This window comes from Larus michahellis, chromosome 2 (genome assembly GCF_964199755.1).
Source record: "Larus michahellis chromosome 2, bLarMic1.1, whole genome shotgun sequence".
Lineage (NCBI taxonomy): Eukaryota > Metazoa > Chordata > Aves > Charadriiformes > Laridae > Larus > Larus michahellis.
The window spans coordinates 18,284,576-18,304,448 of record NC_133897.1 but is presented as its reverse complement, the minus strand read 5'-3'; the positions used below and the strand labels follow the sequence as shown (position 1 = coordinate 18,304,448).

Below are 19,873 nucleotides of genomic sequence, written 5' to 3'. Positions count from 1 at the left end.
TGAGGTAGGTAAAGGATTCAAATCATGCATTTGGAGACAGCATGCATCAAGATTTGGTTCTACCTTTGACTCCCCATCCAAACCTCAATGAACTGCATAATATTTATTTCTAAAAGGTTATTTTACAAGTTACTTAATATTTTTGGCACTTTAATGAATATAAATTTATTTTCTTCACATTTAAAAAGCAGGCTGAAGACTTTTGACTGATTTAAAAATAGGTAAATACGTAAGAAGCATGAACCTAGCAATGTTACAAATGAGGGGGGATGGGACACATGGGACGTAAGTCCCAGTTGTTTGATACAAGAAACACTCAACGTGTTTTTCTAAGGGATGCTACAGTTATAAAGGCTGTAACTTTGATTTCCAGAACTAAGCCAGTATGCCTGCAAATGGTATTTGAACTACCAGATAGAGATTTCATGTGGAGACAGGAAATCTGACAGCCATTCAGTCTTGTATTCATCATGGGGCCTCAAGTAATTGAATGACTAGGGACATGTATACAAGTCTCCAAAACCTAGTCAGCACAGGAAATTGCCAAAGGAGGTTTTCTAGACTGGGAGAAGTAAATCTGTTTCAGTAGACAAAATCTGAATTGAAAATGGTGGTCTACTCTCTTGGAAGTTGTAATATAATGAGATCTATTGAATCCTTAATGTCTTCTGAGGAAGTTTCCACCTCCTCAATCACAGGGTCTCTGACAGGCTACTAGAACCCGCTGGTGGCTCCTGACAGGCTTCCAAAGCTGCTCAGCCACCCTTGTAGGTGGTACATGCACCTTGTCAGCAGGAACCCTCAGAAAAATCTTGAGCTGGAATTACTGCATAAAGGACATAGCGCACAGATGTGATGGGACTTCAAAGGCACTGCAGAAGCAAGAAGGTGCCTCTGACTCACTCAACTGTGGGTATAATGGAAACAGAAAGAGCGGCAAAAAAACCTGTGGGTATAGAGTCCAAGGAAAAAACAGGAATATCTAGGCAACTACCAAATGTTATTGACTAATACACCAACGTAGAGAACATGGACTGTCCCAAATTGAGAAGAATAACAGCTGCCTTCACTAGCTTTCTACTAGTCTTGCCATCACACCAGTCTTCAGTCATCAGAAGAATTTAAAGCTTCTGCCTAATATTTTTCTGTATAGTGTTATAGCAGTGCTCTCCATCTTGTTTAGCTTAGCTTATGTAACTTTTTAGCTTACCCCATGGGGATGTTAGAAACAACCTCGCTTTATTAAAAGGCTCTGAGAATAACAGATGAGAATTTAGACACTCTTAAGCATCCATTGAGAATGTAAAACTGCTTGACTTTTAATTCATACATTTGTGGAGGCATCTTTAACAAATATTCGGTTTGGAAAAACCATACCTCTGAACTCATAATATCTTGGGAGTGTGACTTATACTTCCATGGCTCAAATTCAACTGTGAAACCCCAATGCATCAGAAAAGAGATCTCTCCAGTTTCCACTTACTGGAAGATTTTTACAGATGGGGAAGAAAGATGACCTAAATGATAAACCCCCAAATTACTATTAAAAAAAGATGAGTACTGAAGAAGTCATGTGCTGAAAAACATTAAGACATTAGAAATGAATCCCCATTAGTCTGTGGTGGTTATTTCCGAGAGTGCTCAGCTCTCACTATAATGAACAGTTTGATCACCACCAGAACAAAGCAAGGCTGATTTCCAATGGCCTTACTGACTTTAGTGTCTAGGCTACATGGTTGGGCCTTTTAATTTTATTCTGTTCCTCTTGAAGGATGAGCTCCCACTAGAACCTTCCCTCACTGAGTCACTAACAGATGACACACAACTCTGGTCACTCTGGAAATTAATATAATCAAAACTTTTCCTCCTCTGTCACGTTGGACTGAATTTGTTCAAAGGCTCAGAAGACAGCAGGAGAGGGAAAAAGAGAGCACAACACAGGACTTACTTCCTTCAGAACTTCAGTAAATACATTCCTCCTCCTGAAGAGCTTAATCCTGCGTCAATCGGAAAAATCTCACTTACCTAGACACTACAATAGCAAGACCGAAACTGATCTCCCAGATTTCATCCAGATTGTTCTTGTCCTTTGCCCAAACAGGGATCATAACATAAAACCTGCTTATCTAGATACCACCTTTATCTGAACCCTTTCTAAATACAACTGTAAAGTACATTCTTTCAATAATGAGTCAATCTAATGCAAAACAAAAATAGAAAAAATATAGACTATATTAAAATGTAAAATAATTTATTGTACATTAAAAGTTTTAGACAGGTCCTCGCTGCCTTAAAACAATTGAAATACATTCAATAAGCAGCATTAGATAAAATTGCAACAGTGGCAAGACTGTTTGCAACCTGCACCTTCCCTGTCTTTAATACAAAAAACCCGACATGAGCTCTGTCCAGGCTCAGATTTTAAATGTCAGTGTTGGAACTGAGCACATTCCTTTAAATGTATGAAAACATTCCTTTAAATACATACACTAAAGCTACCAGTTTAATTTAAAACAGCATCACTGCAGTAGATGTCAGATACCCTTAGACAGATCCAATTTTCTGCAAATAAAATGTACCAACTGACAGAATAATATTAGTTTAATAAACTAGTTTAATAAAGCTATTCATTAAAATGTGACCTAAACCATGTTTCAGATCAAAGGTTGCTCTTTTGGTTTGGGTACGCTTTTAACACTTTTCCCCTAGCTGCAAACCATTCCTTTTCTTGGAAAATACCTGTCAGCAGGTACCACAGCCTCTCCATTAATTACCTGCACAAACAGTTTTGTTCTGGCACGGTTTCTTGACAGTCTGTTTGAAGAGTGTAACAAACTAAAGTAAATGATAAATGTTACCAGCCCCCCAAAATACTGGAAAAAAAAAAGTGACAACTTTAACAGATTTCTGTAAGTGAGAATCATAGAATCATTTAGGTTGGAAAAGGCCCTTAAGATCATGAAGTCCAACTGTTAAAGTTCAACAAAACCTGCTGCAATGAGTTATCTGATAACCTCAACTCTCCCTAACAGACAATTATACAAGTTATGCACCAAAAGGCTCTGCAACTTCCATTTTAGAAATACAGTCCATATTTTTTTAGTATTATAATTCAGTTTTATCCCACATCTACAAAAGCTGATGGAAAAATCTCCAACCAATAGAAATCAAAACAGGATTAAGGCCATGCTTAATAGAATAGTAAATGTTCAAGAAAAAATTCATTGATTTATTTTTCAAACCCAAAATTTTATACTCCTCTAGAGCTAGGTGAGGCACAAACGTTCTACAATGCTGTACATTGTACAATATCTACAATATGGATATTCTATTACAGAAGACAAAAGTTTTGACCATCCCTTCTCTTTCAGATTAACTAATCTTCTGAACACTTCTCCTTTGTTCAGCATAACTTTCCATAATGCACTTCTGTCAAAATGTGATGATTTTTTTTTTGATGGAGGAGAAGATGGGTAAAGGGAAAGGATGAATGAATGAATAACTAAACAATATGTATTCTTTTTTCTGAGAGCAAAAGCAGAATAAACCCCACTTCTTAATATATGTTTTTACCAAAAAAACCCTCACTACAGTAATTTTCACTTTAATCAGTTTCAGGTTGCTTTCTTTAATGGGAATTTTTAAAATTTAATATAAGCAATCTAAAAAGTATATGCCTTTAGCTGAATATTGGAAAAAGTTTTGATTGATTAAGTGGTAATTTATTAGTTGCATGTTGAGTGTAAGTAACAAACAACTACTTTACGTGTGCATGTGCTCAGTAAAAACAAACTACCGCACACGGACAGAGAGCTAGTCAGAGGAAGTACGTGTGTTTGATTTCCAGAACTTTATAAGCTTTGCAAGCCAAATTGCTCTTGAATACTCAGTTCGTAGAAGAAAACAAAGGTGAAGCTGAATAGCTCTTCCAGAGCCTCTGCACTACTGGTGCATCAAGCATGCCAGACGTTCCTTGCAGTCTTCTGTTCCTCCCTGTGGCCATTCTTCATCCTTGAATTCTCCAATTCTATTTAACTCCCAATGTCACTGCAAAGCTCTCCTCCTGCCTCACACCCTCCCCTCTTCCTCTTCCTCCTTGGCAAGCTCTAGAAGTACCACTGCATCGAGCCCACCATGTGATTTGTCACACAGGACACGCTTCCTTCCAGTTCAATTTTTATTATCTTAATTTTCTCTATGTCCCTCTTTCTAGGAGTGAAGCTCCCCCATCTCAGACCTTGCTGTCCCAATTCCATCTTGCAGTTTCTTGCTTCACACCTATTCCATCTTACCCTTTCCCTGGGTGACACTGCGATGTACTTGCTATTCTTGTCATGAATTCGTGATCCTCCACTAACAAAACTTACCTTTACCCCTCTCTTTACAAACATCCCCACCTCCTGACACTTTGCTCTTACTTCCCTTACAGTTTTTGCTTTGTCCTGTCTCCATTTCCACTCCCATTCCACCACTGCTGCAGCCCTAATGGCCCTCCATGTTTTTCACACCATTGCTTTACAAAACCTAGATTCACTTCCCAAATCTATTCTTGACCAGCAAGCCCTTGCTTTACTATTCTCCAAATATCTCCTTTAAGGCTCTTCCCTTTCTTCTAGAACATGGATTAGCCGCGTTCACACGGGCAAGAAACCTTAAGTTTATGACACATGCAAGTGTCACAGATAGGGACAGATCAGATGGGGAGATTTTTCTGCCTGCAGCTCTGTACCATCTCCAGGCTGGAACCCCCCCCCAGAGCAGGACTTTCCCGTGTTCTGAGTTACATTTAATCAACACTCAGTAACATCTGGAACACTCCCTAAAAATTTTGGAACCAATTATATATATAGTTTCCAAAGTTATACGTTATAATTCAAAGAGATATGGTTAGAGTTCATCTTTACTGCAACACTTTAAGCTTGATTTACTCTACGAGTACAGTCAGTCATTCTGCACATTTTAGTTATGTACAAATTTAATTAGCAGAAAATAGATCAATTAGAATTAATTTAAAGTTCTGTCTTGCCAACCTATATAGGCTGTTACATTCCCATTGCAATCAGAGCACCAGCCTCTGAGATTCAAGTCATATTTTCAAGTTTAAAAGCCCCTTAATTCAAATATGAGATACTGATGGATGAAGAAGAGTCAGATTTAAGGCAAAGGGTAAACTACGTCAAGTTCACACTGCAGTGAAGACAACCTCTCAGATTTTTCTTCATTTGGCCAAAAAATAATATTCAGTCTTTATGAAGAAAATATTTCAAAATGATAAAGGGTCAATAAACAGAAATGGTAACAGAACTTAACTTGGCAGTGTTACCTACATGAAGAATTTTTTCTGTTTTTCTTGTTCAACTCACAGCTTAATACGTTACTTTATGTCTTAATGTATACCAGGAAAACACAGGATATGCAAAGAGTCCAAGTTAATGTTGCTGTTGGAAACTTAATGTTTGCATTTCCTGGATTTTGCAATTCTAACTAGGTGAACAATACTGCATTGATTCTATTTTGGCATTTGCTACAAATACCAAAGTATTTTTTCTGAAACTGTATAAATCAGAGCTAAGCAGTTTGATAGTAAACCTTTGACATTTTCTGTTATTCATAGTGGCCTCTCCAACTCACATAACTTGCAGTTTATTATTAGGCAATGACAAAGGTGATGCTATACAAATTAGCATACCTGCTCCAGCAAGTATAGCTAAATAAGAGTGTAGAAACATTTAAAAAAACCTGATGCTATGAAAAATATAGTGAATACAGGAGTTTTGATGAAGCAATGGAAAAAATATTCTACAGTAAATACGTTTCTTTGTGACGGTGTCATTGAAGATTCCCTAATGGCACTGGAGAAGTTAAAACAGGAATGTGCGCTGTTCCTGTACATGTCACATACTCCCTTGTGCTCCCATGAGAGGGGATACCCAGGGGCAGTTCAATCTTCCCTCTGAATTCAAAAGCTAAAATACCTAGGAAGCCCAAAAAATAGAGGGATGGCAGGTAACTGAATTCAGCTAAGTGCAGCTACTTGAGGAACCACATATATTGTACAAAAATTAGTCACTGCAAAGTAACTGGTATCAAGTATGTGTTGATGTGTGTTCCTTGCATTAGTATCCTTGAGATAATGAACTAAACAGTGGCTAGGGCTCATCTGGCACTCTTGGCTCCTATTTTGACAGATGATTTGAAGGTACAACACTGATAGAGGTCAGTTGAATAGTTACGTTTTATCATCCCGCATTCTCAGAATTCAGAAATTCACTAGACTTTTTTTTTTTTTTTTTTTTTTTTAAACAGCTATGACAGAGGTCTGTTCCCAGTGCCACCTTTTCCAGTTAGGTTCCTACCCTTGGGAATGATGTCACATGAAAGACTCAGGTGCTGCCCTACCAAATGTAAATATCTACAGAACTATAACATTTCTTTGAGGACTTGCAACATTGAAGAGGCTATGAAAAGAGAATGACTGAAAAAACACAAACAGCAATGAAACCTCCTTTCTCCTACCACTCCCTAGACATGAACAGGAGGGAAGGAGATAGAAGGGGTCACGGTGTGTGTGTGTGTATATACATATACATACACATATCTATACAAATATATAAAAATATATTATTTATAAATAATAATTTTTATAATTATTTTATTTATAATTTATAATTATATTATAATAATTTATAATATTATAATAAAATAATAATTTATAATATATAAAAATGTAATATATTATAAAACATAGGTTATATAATATATAAAATATATATTGTATAATATAAAATACATGTTTTATATATAATATATATTACATAATATATAAAAAAATAAATATATATATAAAAACTTCAAAGCCCTTTCAATGTTCTTAAAAGGCCTCACTTCTCCTCCTTTCTAAACGTATGATGATTTATAGGGCTTTGTACCAAATGACCATCAAGGACTCACACTACTGTTAACAGTTGTGAAAAGCTCAGGTGGGTCTTAAATGAAGAGATCATATTGGAACTGCAACCTACTCCTACATTAACTACTGCTGTCATGACCATCCCAGCAACACCACACTGACAGAGGGTGGTATGCTGTCTATGATGGTACAAAGCAAGGCTCTAGAAACATCGATACTGCGCTTGGAGCAGAGTCCAAATGGGCATCTGAGGGCCACACCAAGTTTTACCATGACCGCAAAGATACCAGAAACACATTTCTGCATATAAGTAGTCAAAATAAGATATCTTTTTAATATGTTGAATTGAGAACGTTCCCATAAACTTTGAATTTAAAGCACTCTAAGCCAGAAGAGGGAGCTCCTGCACTTTTCAAATAAGTCAACATGGATTTCTTCTTGTCTTTGGGAAGAAGAAAGCAGCTCTCCTCATGCCACACATAGGTCTGCATCTGGTTGTTTTAAGAGCACATATACAGAAAGAATCCAATATGAAACTTTAAGATATATAATGCTCTAATTATACATGACTGATATAGATTTTTAAAAGCCCATTGGTTAAAATTAGCTTTATTTCACATTACGTGGTCATTTTTGCATTGCATAAACATAAAGCTGAAATAATTGTCTGCAAACCGTTTAGTAAGCAAAATTACATTATCTGTAATCAACGACACAATAGATATGAAAACCCACTGAATTTCGTAACAGTGAAGGGGTGGTGTTCTTATCTTTCTTTAAGTTTAGTGAGGTGAACATTTATCTTCTCTAGAATTACAAAAAATGAGGAACTGGATTTTGATAATTTTAAGAAAGTTAGGAAAATGGAGAAGTGCCAATTAAAACAAATATTTGCAATTTATTGCTGCAGAATATTGCTGCAGTTTTATTTTGTCAAACAATCTTTTTATGAAGGTGGTGGTTTTTAAAGTGTCTCAATCCAGAATAGGTATTAAAGCACTTATTTTTCAGCTTTTCTAATGAAGATAAATGACAAGTACTTCACTGAATTTGTGGTCTGGTTCCTTACTATAAAGGCAATATTTACACAAAATTAGAGTAGACCACAAAAAAGTAGAACAGGACAAAACGCAAGTTTTCATAGCGTGCTTCATCAGAACGCATTCCTTCTACTAGATTCATCACTGTGATATCAGTTACATTTTCTAGGTTGAGGGGAAGTTTGTGGAATAAAATGGACTGTATATTTAAAAGATCTCACTACAGTGAGTCTCTAAGTCACTTCTCTTCAAAGTACACATGCACAGTGAATTGCCTGGTTTGCAATTGAACTAACACACCTTAATACTGGAGATCACTTGTGTTTCTCTTTCAGTGAAGATGTCCAAGACTGAGCCAGTCCTTTTATTTGTAACAGCCTAGTAAAGAATATCCAAGAGAATTGTTCCCATTGAAAGAAGTTAATCTGTGAAAGCTTCTCACTAGAAAGCACATGCCAGTTTGAAGAGGAAAGATGTCTAAGATGTAAGACACAATTTGTGGTGAATACAGGAAATGACATATTTCCATCTTCCAGTGGTTTGAGTTCCAGGTAAGCATTCCGGTTTTCCACTTCGCATCCTTTTCTGCTATTTTGATCAAGATTCTCAGCCTTCCAGGTTCCCAGGCAAGTGCTTTGGACCTTGATATATGGTTTCATTTTCCCATGGTAAAAGTGACAACATTCTGGGTCTCTTCCCAAAGCAAATGAAGCACATTTCTTCCGCTCCTTACTGATGACTGTATTAGCATTTCACACACAACTCTCAGCTTAATCAGAAATATAGAACTTAGCATCATCAAATTCCAGCAACCAATTAGCCATCTGGTCTCTGTAACTTCTAATTTGATGATCTTAATATTCTTCAACTAATGTTTTGTGCTTAAAAACAGAATTGATATACAGCAGAATTCTACTCAATGTCAAAGTCAGTCTAACTGCAATAGTCTGTTCTACAAAATCTGGAAAATTTGGCCTCATGATAGAGAAAAATGTTCAGAATTTTCCCATTGCATCTGCTATGACCTTCAACTAGGGTGGTGAAGGAGAAGAAGAAGAGCCATAAAGATAAACAACAGGGCAAAAGCAGCAGTAATATTTGCTGCAAAATTTTACATCACTGTCAGCTTTTACAGTATAGCAATATAATTATGTAGTCTAAATTTCATACAGTTTCATAACTACTCTCCTCTCACTCATCAGTAGGCTTCAGATTTGTGGAAAATATTAGAGTATAACTATTTTTCATGGTATGTTATTTGCCAAAATATCACTGTCACAGCTCATTTCAGGCATGGCAGTATGATTAAAGCATACTAAGAGGGTTTTGACATGTAACTTAATTTTCACAAGTATTTTATTTGTTACTCATAACATTATAAACTAGTTTAAACAAACATTAGGACCTAGAAGTTAATTCCCTAAAAGTTATTAAGTGGATACCAGAAGATATTTCATCATTATGTAGCCCACCAGTTTAAAACAAAACAAAATACTGCCTTTCAACTGAAAGTAATATAGCCATCATCAGCAAGGGAGTGGCAAGGGAACGGAAATACAAAAGCACATAAGCACCCTGGAAGAGTTTTCCAGTGCGCTCTAAATTCTCACATCCAATAGCCCAATGGAAAAGTCAACCAAATACAGAGAATATACCACCACCAAACGTCCAGTGGTCTTTGCTGTTAGGCAAATGGACTAATGAGTTCCATTAGTGCTGGTCAGATATAAGGTTTATGTAGGATTTTTACTGGCTAACGTTTTGACCAAAACTTTAGAGATTCAAATTAATTTTTCAAAAGGAAATTTCTCATCATTTAAATGTCAAGCATAGGTTAAAAAAAAAATTAATTTTCTTTTGAAAGAACTCAGTTTTAAATACATTATCACTCGAGACATTCTTGAAGCCCAAGGCTGTGCTTCTCTAAGGTCAGCTTCTCTGGTCATCAAAGTCTCTGCTCTGCCCCTACCTGGGAAAGTAAGGTGGCAGAAAGAGGAAGAGATAAAACTCTTTTCACACTGTTTTCCCATGTGAAAACAACTAGGAATAAGAGAGACTCATAATTTCTCAGCTTGTAGATATAATCCCAGTTTAAAAAAAAGAAAAGATATATACTATAGTAAGTGCCATACCACACTTTTTCAAGCAGAGAGTGTATACAAAACCAGATAAATTATAATAACCAAGTTCAAAAAACAAAACCCCAAGCATTAATCACACATAAAATGTACAGGTAAGTACATGAAAATAATCAAACAGTGCATTTTGAAGATCAGAGTGTGCTTTTGTGTTGAATATATATCATGCATGTTGACGTAAAAGAGGATGAACAAGAGCTGCTAATCTTCTCCCTCCTCTCCTGACCACATGAAAAACCCCTTCAGCCCCTCATGAACTACAAATTTTCCAAAAAAAAAAAAAAACAAACCACAAACCCCTATGAGTTTTAGCTTAGAATGCAATGCAAAAACCCACAGTGTTGACAGATGATTTCCAAAAAAACCTCTTTTGTACTGATATGCTAGAGTAATATAGAATAATCACACTGGGCATGGCCCACCCTCTAACCCCTCCACAGTCATAGGCACCAGTAACAACAGGGTTTGGAGAACTCAGTAAACACCCTGTGATAACACTATCACTTTTAGTACAAAAGCTGTAAAACCTACAGCGTATCAAAGATCTTAGTAATGTCACAGGTGCTTGTGCAGTAGTTATCAATGTGAAAATGCACAAGTACTTGAAAAATATACCACTGCTGCATGAGGGGGAACTCAAAAAAAAAAAAAGAGAAAGAAAAAAAATCCTGTATAAATAACAAAGCCTCTAGTTGTAAATTTAACTCTGAATAAAAGAATAACACGCACCAACTAGGCACTCAGTAAGTTCTTCATAACCACTAAAAGCACTGAAACATGCTGTTCAGCACTGGGTGGAGAAGATGTGTTGCGTTTGAGCTAGCCACCCATCTCCTTTGCTTTTTGAGAGCCAAGGAGTTTGACAACCTGGTCAGCTCGATTTCTGAAGCCAAACGCTAGCAGTGACCAGCCCAACCACCATCTCTTGTACCTGACAACACCACACCAGAAAGCAGCCATTCTGCTACACACAACCAGCCACTTCGTGAAAGTGGCTACGCAGGGCTCTGAAGGCCAGTGATAGTTCTTCACCCTCTTCACTGAATCAAGATAAGCAAGATCTATCTGAGATAAGCAGCTATGCATGTTTAATTTTGTCTTTTCTTTCAAGCCCAAATAAACCCATCCTTGCCTGTGGGTTCAAGGCAACCTGCAAAATTAAGTCTTTGTGCATGCAAGGGGGGAGAGAACAGTATGAAGCTAATGGGGTGGGGATGGGGGAAGTGGGGTGGGAATTGTCCTGCCCCTCACTAAGAGCTACAGGAAGGCATGAAAACGCAGTGCAAACAAGTACGATCAGTGAATTTGCTATGAAATTTACTTGCGAACTTCGTTAAAGACACATGCAATATCCAATAGTCGCACCATAAAATCTAGCCTGGAAGTGGAAGGTTGCTCCTCATATATATATAAAAAAAAAAACTCTAGCAAGTACATCTTGAAACAACCTACATTCTCTGTTATCACTCTGCTACCCCACATCCAAACCCACATTTTAAAGTCATAAGTCATTCTCCCTCCCTTCCCACTCCCCAAAATATACCCCATCTCACTCACTATATAGGAGAAATCATGCTGAGTATTTGCTTTGTCCTTACTGTCTGACATATTTACCTTATTTGCTGCAAACCCTCCAAACACTGCTCTGAAGACAGGATGATCTTTTCCTTCTTCTGCATTTCCACAGCACTTGCTCAATATATCACAAGATATCGAAACATCGTAAAAGTTAATTCTCACAAGTTTATTACAAAACAATTTGATTTAAATCAAAGTTCTCTGCACGATACTGTTGTTTTACAGTTTTCATATATTTTCAAAATATTCATGCAAGATAGCATCACTGTACTTAATCCCCAAATTCAAAGAGAAGGCACAGATGGGCTTAGGTCAGAAGTACTGATTAATCTGTACTGCCCTTTTTGAGATGCCCTAATATTTAAGGGCATTTATAATGAAGATGTATACGTGCAATAGCACAGTTAACGACCAACTTAAACCCCTGCTGAACCAACAGAGAGGACTGTTGCAAGTCAGCTTCCAAAGACTCACACTGGGAATTCAAACCCAGGTATGTCTATTTAGCAGCATCTCTTGAAAAGTTTTAAATTACCTAGAAACACTAATGAAAGTGTCATTAAACTCACTAGAATAACTGAGTTGCAGGGGCAGGAACACGATGTAATTCCGTGTTGCATTTATCCACTGCCTTAATGACACCCGACCTTCCTTTTCCCCCAAGCTTTTGCAATAGCTATAAGCCTCACAACTTTGACAATAACTGAGATTGAAGCATCTGTTCAAAGAGTGTATAGCGTCATGTAGGACCATCAAAACATTTACACAAAAAGAACTAAATTAAGCTATAAATGCAGATCTTAAAATTGCCCAATTGTTGCACCTGACAACAATTTTAGTGATATTCTTTCAAATATGCTTGTGAAGAAATACAGTTTCCCTACAGTCTTCATACAAAAAAATTTACATACTTTATCATGACAAATCATCAACAGCTACATGGTTCATTAGCTGAATGAACTGAAGCTTTCCGAAACATTGCCCAAATGCTTGCCGCCGGAGCTTACGGTAAGGGGTGTCAGTCATTTGCCACCGCCTACAGAGACCAGTAGCAAGAGGGCGCTACACTTGGACCACAGGAAAACCGACATTACCAGCTCTGCTGTATATCCTTAAAGACCTTCTAAGCCCATTGATATCTGGCAGGCCATGGATGCAAAACTAGCTTAGCAGAAAGAGTGAAATACTGTGTAATCTGAAACATAAAAATTCCCCTGGCCCACTACTAAACAATACACAGATATTCCAAAACTTGTTTAGTGTAAATGCCTCCATCTCCACAGCTCTCCTTGCACTAGAAAAGAGAATTTTTCCACTGAAGGGGAAAATGCAATTTTTTTTGCCTGTATTCCCAGGAGAGAATACACAAATCAGCCTAACACCAGAGGGAGGGGGAAGACCTATATCCTGGTTTGTTTATATGCCATAAACATGCTGTTTTATTTGTCAGCACACAGCGTTCTCCCCACTTTCAAGAAACTGCATGTCGTCTTTAAAAGATCAGAAAAAACAACTCAAGGACAATCAGCAAAAAGAAAGTCACATGTAAAGTTATGAAAGGACCAAAAAAACCAAGGTGAAGCTTGTTGTCTTATTAATCTGCAGTAAGGCGCTGGGAGGCTGCCAAGTTAGTTAATCCAAATACACAAACACGTTAATGATGACCTAAGGGAGCAACACTGATTTACACATCGAAGGAAACACCATGTTAGGAAAACATTAAGAAACTGCATGTATTTCAGAGCTTTATGCTATTATTTCAAAAACTCTTTAATTCACCAGATGGAACCATGTAACAAACACAGAGAAGCGGAGCCTCCCCAAGGAATCCTACTGCAGTCCCCATTCCCATCACAGGATGGGAATTCACAACAGAAACTTCAAAGTAATAAAATTAAGTGCCACCCTGGTTTTAAGTGCACCTTCTAAGGACCAAAACGGCTTATTGTGTTCAGCAAGTTCACAGGATCTAAACAAGAGATACTTTATTTTTTAAATTACCAGAGTGTAATGGAGAGACAAAATCATGACCTGCTCTGAGTTTCCATTCAGCCTAGAATTTCCAGATTTTAACACCAGACTGCAGAAACCTGAATTCCCTAAAAAGGAAGGAAAGATACTTGTTCACTCCTGGCTTTAAAGCTGCCTATGAAAACAGTTTGATTCCCAGTCAAATGCTGATGTTGAGTAAAAACAAAACAAAAAAAAAGTCAGCCTCTCTGAGAAAAGTGAAATTATCCACCTTCTGAAAATGTTTTCAAACGTAACGGGGTGGGGGGGTGTGGGCGAAGGCATTAGTTCTAGTTTCATAAGTAAAGCGATCAGTTAACAACCTAAAGACGGGATCAGACTACTTATGTAAATATGGGACAGAGAAGTCTACAAATGCACTGACAAACAATTCCTAGAATAATTGTATCATGTAGTGCTTTTTTTTCCTAAGCACTCTGTTTAAAAGAATTCTGTAAAATCATGGTAAAAAAATGATAGATATCTTGCCGCTTTGCCCCAGAAAAAAAATGTTTCCCAGTTATCAGAAAATATCCAACATGAACAGAATCACTGTATGCCTTTTTGCTGCTATCTTAAACCACATTCGTATGCTCCACTGCATTTTTATTTCATTTTGAAGGTACATTAGAATGGAAGCAGAACTGAATCCAGTACTGATGGTCAATTTACTGCAAATGAAGTGTCTCCCCACTAAGACAACCCTTCTGCAGAATGAGGAAGTTCAGAATTCAGCTGCAAAAGATTCCTACATTGCATTCAGGACAGGTTACTCCATAAGAACAACCAGATTTTCTGTCAACACAGTTTTTTTTATCGTAGGACAACCTCAAGTGGCCCCCAAAAACAAATATACATTTTACATGATGAACCCTTACAAAATAGATACAAGCATTAATTATTTAAAAGGAGTCTACTCTTCCTTCTTCCTTCTCACTGCTATGCCAGGCATTAAAATACTCCTTGGCTCCACTTGTCTTTAACAAATAGGCATATTCCAGTATTTTGGGGGCTACAATTTTGCTTAGTACCCTAGAAGCAGTTGTCCCAATTTTCTATATATCACGTAATTCAGGTAATGACATAGCAAGCTTTGCTTTAACAGTTGATAGAAGCACCACAAAATGTTCTGCTGAGATCTTAAAAAGGTACACCTCACTCAACGATCCCATCAGATGTCTCCACGCTTCCTAAACATTTTCATTTACATAGTTGTATCTGGTTGTGTAGAGAGGCTCAGGCACCATTCAGGCCAAGTTCATTTGTCACAAATCAGTGGTGATGTAACTGGCCTGTAGGAATGAAAATTTCTTATAACAATATTTAAATTATTATTTTAGTGAGTGTAAGGCACCCACACTGTCTGTTTAGGCAGCATCCATTAGTCACCATCAAGTCTGAACTGCAACTAATGAAACAATGATTACCAGTCTTTCCTAAGAACTCACCTGTCCCGATTCCCAGCACAGGGTGTGTATGGTAGGAAGGCTGAGCAAAACCTTATTACCAGCTGGAATGCTCTACAGCCACCTCTTCAGGCTCACCAGGACAGATTGGAACCCAGGGAAAACAAATTCGTCCATTCCACGTCAACTGTAGAAATGCTTTATCTCAGTCATTCTTATAATACTTGTATGTGACGCTTTATGGAAAAGGATGTTAAGAGAAGTAAAAAAGCGGGGAAAGTACCTGACTTCTAGTTTAGTATAAGACTATAGATATTTAAAACTTATTTTCAGTCATTTATTTTAGGCTTCTATGTATCTGCAATGCCACCACTACTCTGTCCCTGGTTTGCTGCTTTCTGATCCACCTATGAATAACATGCACACAGACTGAAAGTTAGCTTTGTGTCCTCAACGTGAAAGCAAGCCATTGATAAGCTAAAACTGTTTGATGACCCAAGCCCACTAACCGACATTCTTCCACTGCTAGCAAAGGCCTGACACCACCTTGCTGCTCTTCAGCCAACTTCATACAGAAGATAAAAACAATAACTAAGAAAAACCCCAAACCCTTCAGACTTAACCAGAGTAAAGGTCCCTGTAGTACACAATCCTATCTTCAGGAGAGCCAGGACAGAATACCTAATACACATTGAAGGTAACACAAATAAAAACTATTTCCTCCCCCCACAACCAGCAGCATCTGTTTGAGTCAGACTGACTCTGGACTATCACCATTAATACCAATAGATTCCTAAAGTTCCTTGTTGAGCCCATTTTTTTGTTTTGGCTTTTCACAATATCTTGTGAAAATAAGTTCTATAACTGATGCCAGGTGTAAAGCACTTTTTTTGCAAGGTGTTTAGTACCCAAAATTCTCAGAAATAGTGAATAAATAATCTCCTATTAATTTGCTGCCGCTATTTATAATTATCTTTCATGTCTTCCTTCAAGAACCTCTTTTCCAAACAAAAATTCATTTATATACTTTTTTTTCTTTTAATGAGGAAGCCATTTCAAATTTTGGATGCTCCCCATTAACTGTCTTTTCATTACACTGGCTAAATATCCCAGGAGGTTTAGAATTACATCATCCCAGAAAAGAAGCATTCACAAAATTTTGGGGGGAAATAATTTCATCCAGGATTTTAGAAACAGGCTGTGGATTTTTCCATTTTCTTTCTGTCTGTACAGAAGCTCAGGAACTTCCCAGCACTTCAGCAAGTACGTAGGAGTCAGGGCCCAACTCTGCCCATACGCAATAACTGGGTCACAAAATTCAACACCCATCACATCATATGACTTGCACTGGGTGATGGAACAGGGACACATGCTCTACTTCTGATTACAAGATGTTATCTCTTATCTTTCTTGATTAGGGAAAAAGAAAGAACCCAGAGCCTCACCACTCCACTGCAGTTATCCTCCTGGTCTCTTTAATTTTTTTAGGCCAAGCTATTTCTTGCCACCCAAACCTCAGAAGTGGGCCTTTTCTTCACTGTGTAATTCAAAAATATGCTTTCACAGTAATATATGTTAAAAGAAAACAATGTTTGCAAAGCCTAATACATATGCATATATGCATTTTTCTATGCTTATCCCAGATAAAAGTGAAATGAAACCATTTACAGCAGTATGAGAGATGGCATAATGGTGCCAAGTGCAGTAACTCCAAACTGCATATGAAAGTAATCACAATCAGAAAAACTGTAATGTGAACAACATCATGTCACAATCAGTCATCAGCTATGAAGTAAACATATAATAAAATAATATTTTGATATTATGTTTAAGCATAGATGTGTAAGCCTGTTGTCCCTGGCACGTCTGTTGAATGTGGCAAAGAAAAATGTGAGATCCCCTCCTGCAGCTTGTGAACACTCTAGAATGCAACAACCAACATCATTTATTACAAAAACATGTCTTTCCAGAGTACTTTTTATTCATGGCAAAACAAGGAAATTGTTACTTTGAAACAAATAAAGTTTGACACACATAATATCTAACTAACTTAAAACCCTAGAGCTACCATTTGATACTTTCTATGTGTCTGCCAGAGAAGATTTTTCCTTTTTAGGAAAGATGTTAATAAGTTCACACATTAAACCACAACTCTCCATCACATAATAAAGTCCTTCAAATTCAACTTCTCCTTAAGCTAGTCATTACAAGTTACACATTACAATCGCTTCTTAATTGATCTAGAAATAAATACAATATTGATGAAAGTGCTAAGAAACACATTTAAGACAGCAAGTATCTAATGAAAAACAGAAAAACAAGAGAGAAAAGATTCAGAATGCTCATTAAAACAAAAAAATGCCTTCTGAGATTACTCAATAGGAAGCTGAATACAACTATTCACTGGAATTAGCAAATTAAGTTTGCCTTCTTTTCTGTGAATTCTATTAATATACAGACATCATGACACAAATGGTCTGCACATGCGCTTGTATCCATTTTTACTTTGTTTTGAACTGGAACATCTCATCTTCACAAATATATTTACAGAGGCACAGAAACGTGACTATTTCTGCCTTTCTCTAGATGCATCTTCTTTCATCTGTCCTATGCACTTACCTATGTTAAATTTGTGACCAATTCCTATAGAAATTAGTAGAAGTTTATGCACACTAGAAGAAAAACCAAGTAATTGTTTATGACTGTTAGAAAACAAATTAGAAAAGTCCTGGATTTTGTCCCTGTTTTGTTTCTAGTTTGATCATACCTTCATGGATTTTCTCCACACCTGATCAACTTCATTATTTGAAAAGAGCAATTTAATTTAAATTCAGGAGTTGTACTGCTAAAGTAATTACAATTTATGTAAGAAAACATTTGAATTCTTAATCCCTTATAGCATCTGTAACTAACACTCCAGCCTATGACTTCAGATCCCTCGATTATGAAAGCTTTGGGTTGGACACATTGTAAAAACATTGTCCATTTGGTCAACAGTTTCAAGGCAGCTCCTACAGAATTTTACTTGTGATTAAGATCTAGTTCCAGGCTAACAAACTACATGCTGCCCATCTTTGATAAACTAGAAGAGTTTTAACTAGAACTACGAAATTAATGTACATACCTTAGAAGTTACAGTGCAATGTTACTTGCAATCCAAAACCCCTGTATGCTCTGAGTGCTTAGAAAGCAACCATCCAGCTGTGACGTGATTTTGGGACTGCCATACAAAACAGACGCTTTGCAAAGATGCGGAGATCTTCCCTCAGCATTCCACTGCAGAACACAAGACCACCGTTAAGTTGGAGTCAAGCTTGCCTTCTGGTTTAAGAACAGTAGCTGCCTTGCCTTCATCAAGGTCTTTTTACATGTAGAAAGGGAAAGAAAAAATAGGAAGGGCTATCAGAAGAAATGCATTCATTTTACTTGTATCTCAGGAACACACCCCTCAGGGCAGCATGAGAGAAAGCTTCAAGGCATTCATATGAAGATATAAAGGCCATCATTAATGGCTGATTGGAGGTGGATCCCTATATATCAACATATTGCTGGCCAGATAATGACGGGCAGGATAGGAGTAGACAATGAAAGGACTTTGAAGGGAGGTGGTACCCTATATGTAAGTGAATAAGAAAGAGGACTTCTGCAGAAAAAAAAGAAAAAGAATGACACGGTACAAACAACAGCCTTGTAAAAATCTCTGCAGCAGAACTCTGTTGCAGAGAGAAGCACAACTAGATGCTATGAGCTATAAAAAGAGAGACAAATGCTGCAGTAATTGACAGATTACGTGATCCAAAATATTTTCAGTGTTTAAATCCATAAGAAACAGTGTATCTTATAGCTATTATTAAAAGATTTGAAATTACTAAGACTTAAATGTAGCCTTGACATGATGCTGATACTGGAAAATATTTTCCTGTTTATGAGCTCCAGTGAGAGACAGAATAATGGCATCATTCACAGAAAATCAAGAAAGGACCTAACAGGAATTTCAGAAGTGGTGATGAAATTATGGTATGAATTGTATTATTCAAGAAAGAAAGTAATGTGCTTTTGAAAATTACAAGTTAAGAGTTTCCAATAATTTACTTGAAAACTAATAGTAATAAAGTAATAATACTAATAAAACTTTCCAGTGAAATTTAACAATAACACCATTTTTTTTAGAAGTTCACAATATAAATTCAGACATGGCAAGCAATGAAAAATTTACTTTATGTTTTTGTAATTGATAAAAATCACAGTTTTAGCTAGTGACTGTATGTCAGAAGAATTAAGCAAGATGGCAGTGTAGAAAAAACAGTCTTGAACAAATTATTTTACCATCTGCATACAAAACATAAGAAGGTGAGAGCGCTAGCATTGATCCAGGAAAACAAGGCACAAATAATTCAGCCTGTCTAAATTAAGCTTATTTTGTGCAAAATTATAATAATAATTAATAATTGTAATTATTACTAATACTCTTTTAGCTTTTCATTGAACTCAACAACATGGTTAATAAAAAGCAAGGTTTTTTACTTCCCTCAGATCAAACTAGAATTCATCACCTTGTTTTTTCAGTACCCCAACAGATCAACTAACACAATACTTTTATCTACTATTGTCTCCAGTGAGTGAACAACTGAAAAAATAGGAAGAAGCTTATCCATTAAAATAATCTTAAAATAGTATCTGTCTGGAATGATCCATTTCAATTTAAAAAAAAAAATCCTAGTGCTGTGTTACTTTCAAGTAATGATTTATTGGGAAGGATGCCCCTGTAGCTTCTAAGTTAGGACTGACATT

At 36.8% G+C, this 19,873-nt stretch overlaps 1 protein-coding gene across 9 annotated transcripts in view; it reads right to left on the bottom strand.

The window, feature by feature from the left end:
* Positions 1-19,873, bottom strand: part of MPP7 (MAGUK p55 scaffold protein 7) — a 156,395-nt gene that overhangs the window by 118,247 nt on the left and 18,275 nt on the right. For 3 of the 9 annotated variants that reach the window (XM_074574390.1, XM_074574389.1, XM_074574393.1), the window contains one exon: positions 18,207-18,358. The exons of 3 other annotated variants lie outside the window; for them this stretch is intronic. The gene's annotated coding sequence lies outside the window, so the exon portion shown is untranslated. Of the gene's footprint in view, positions 1-15,124; positions 15,270-18,206; positions 18,443-19,873 lie in introns of all 9 variants that reach the window. 3 more of the 9 variants (XM_074574391.1, XM_074574392.1, XM_074574394.1) reach the window with 2 other exon arrangements.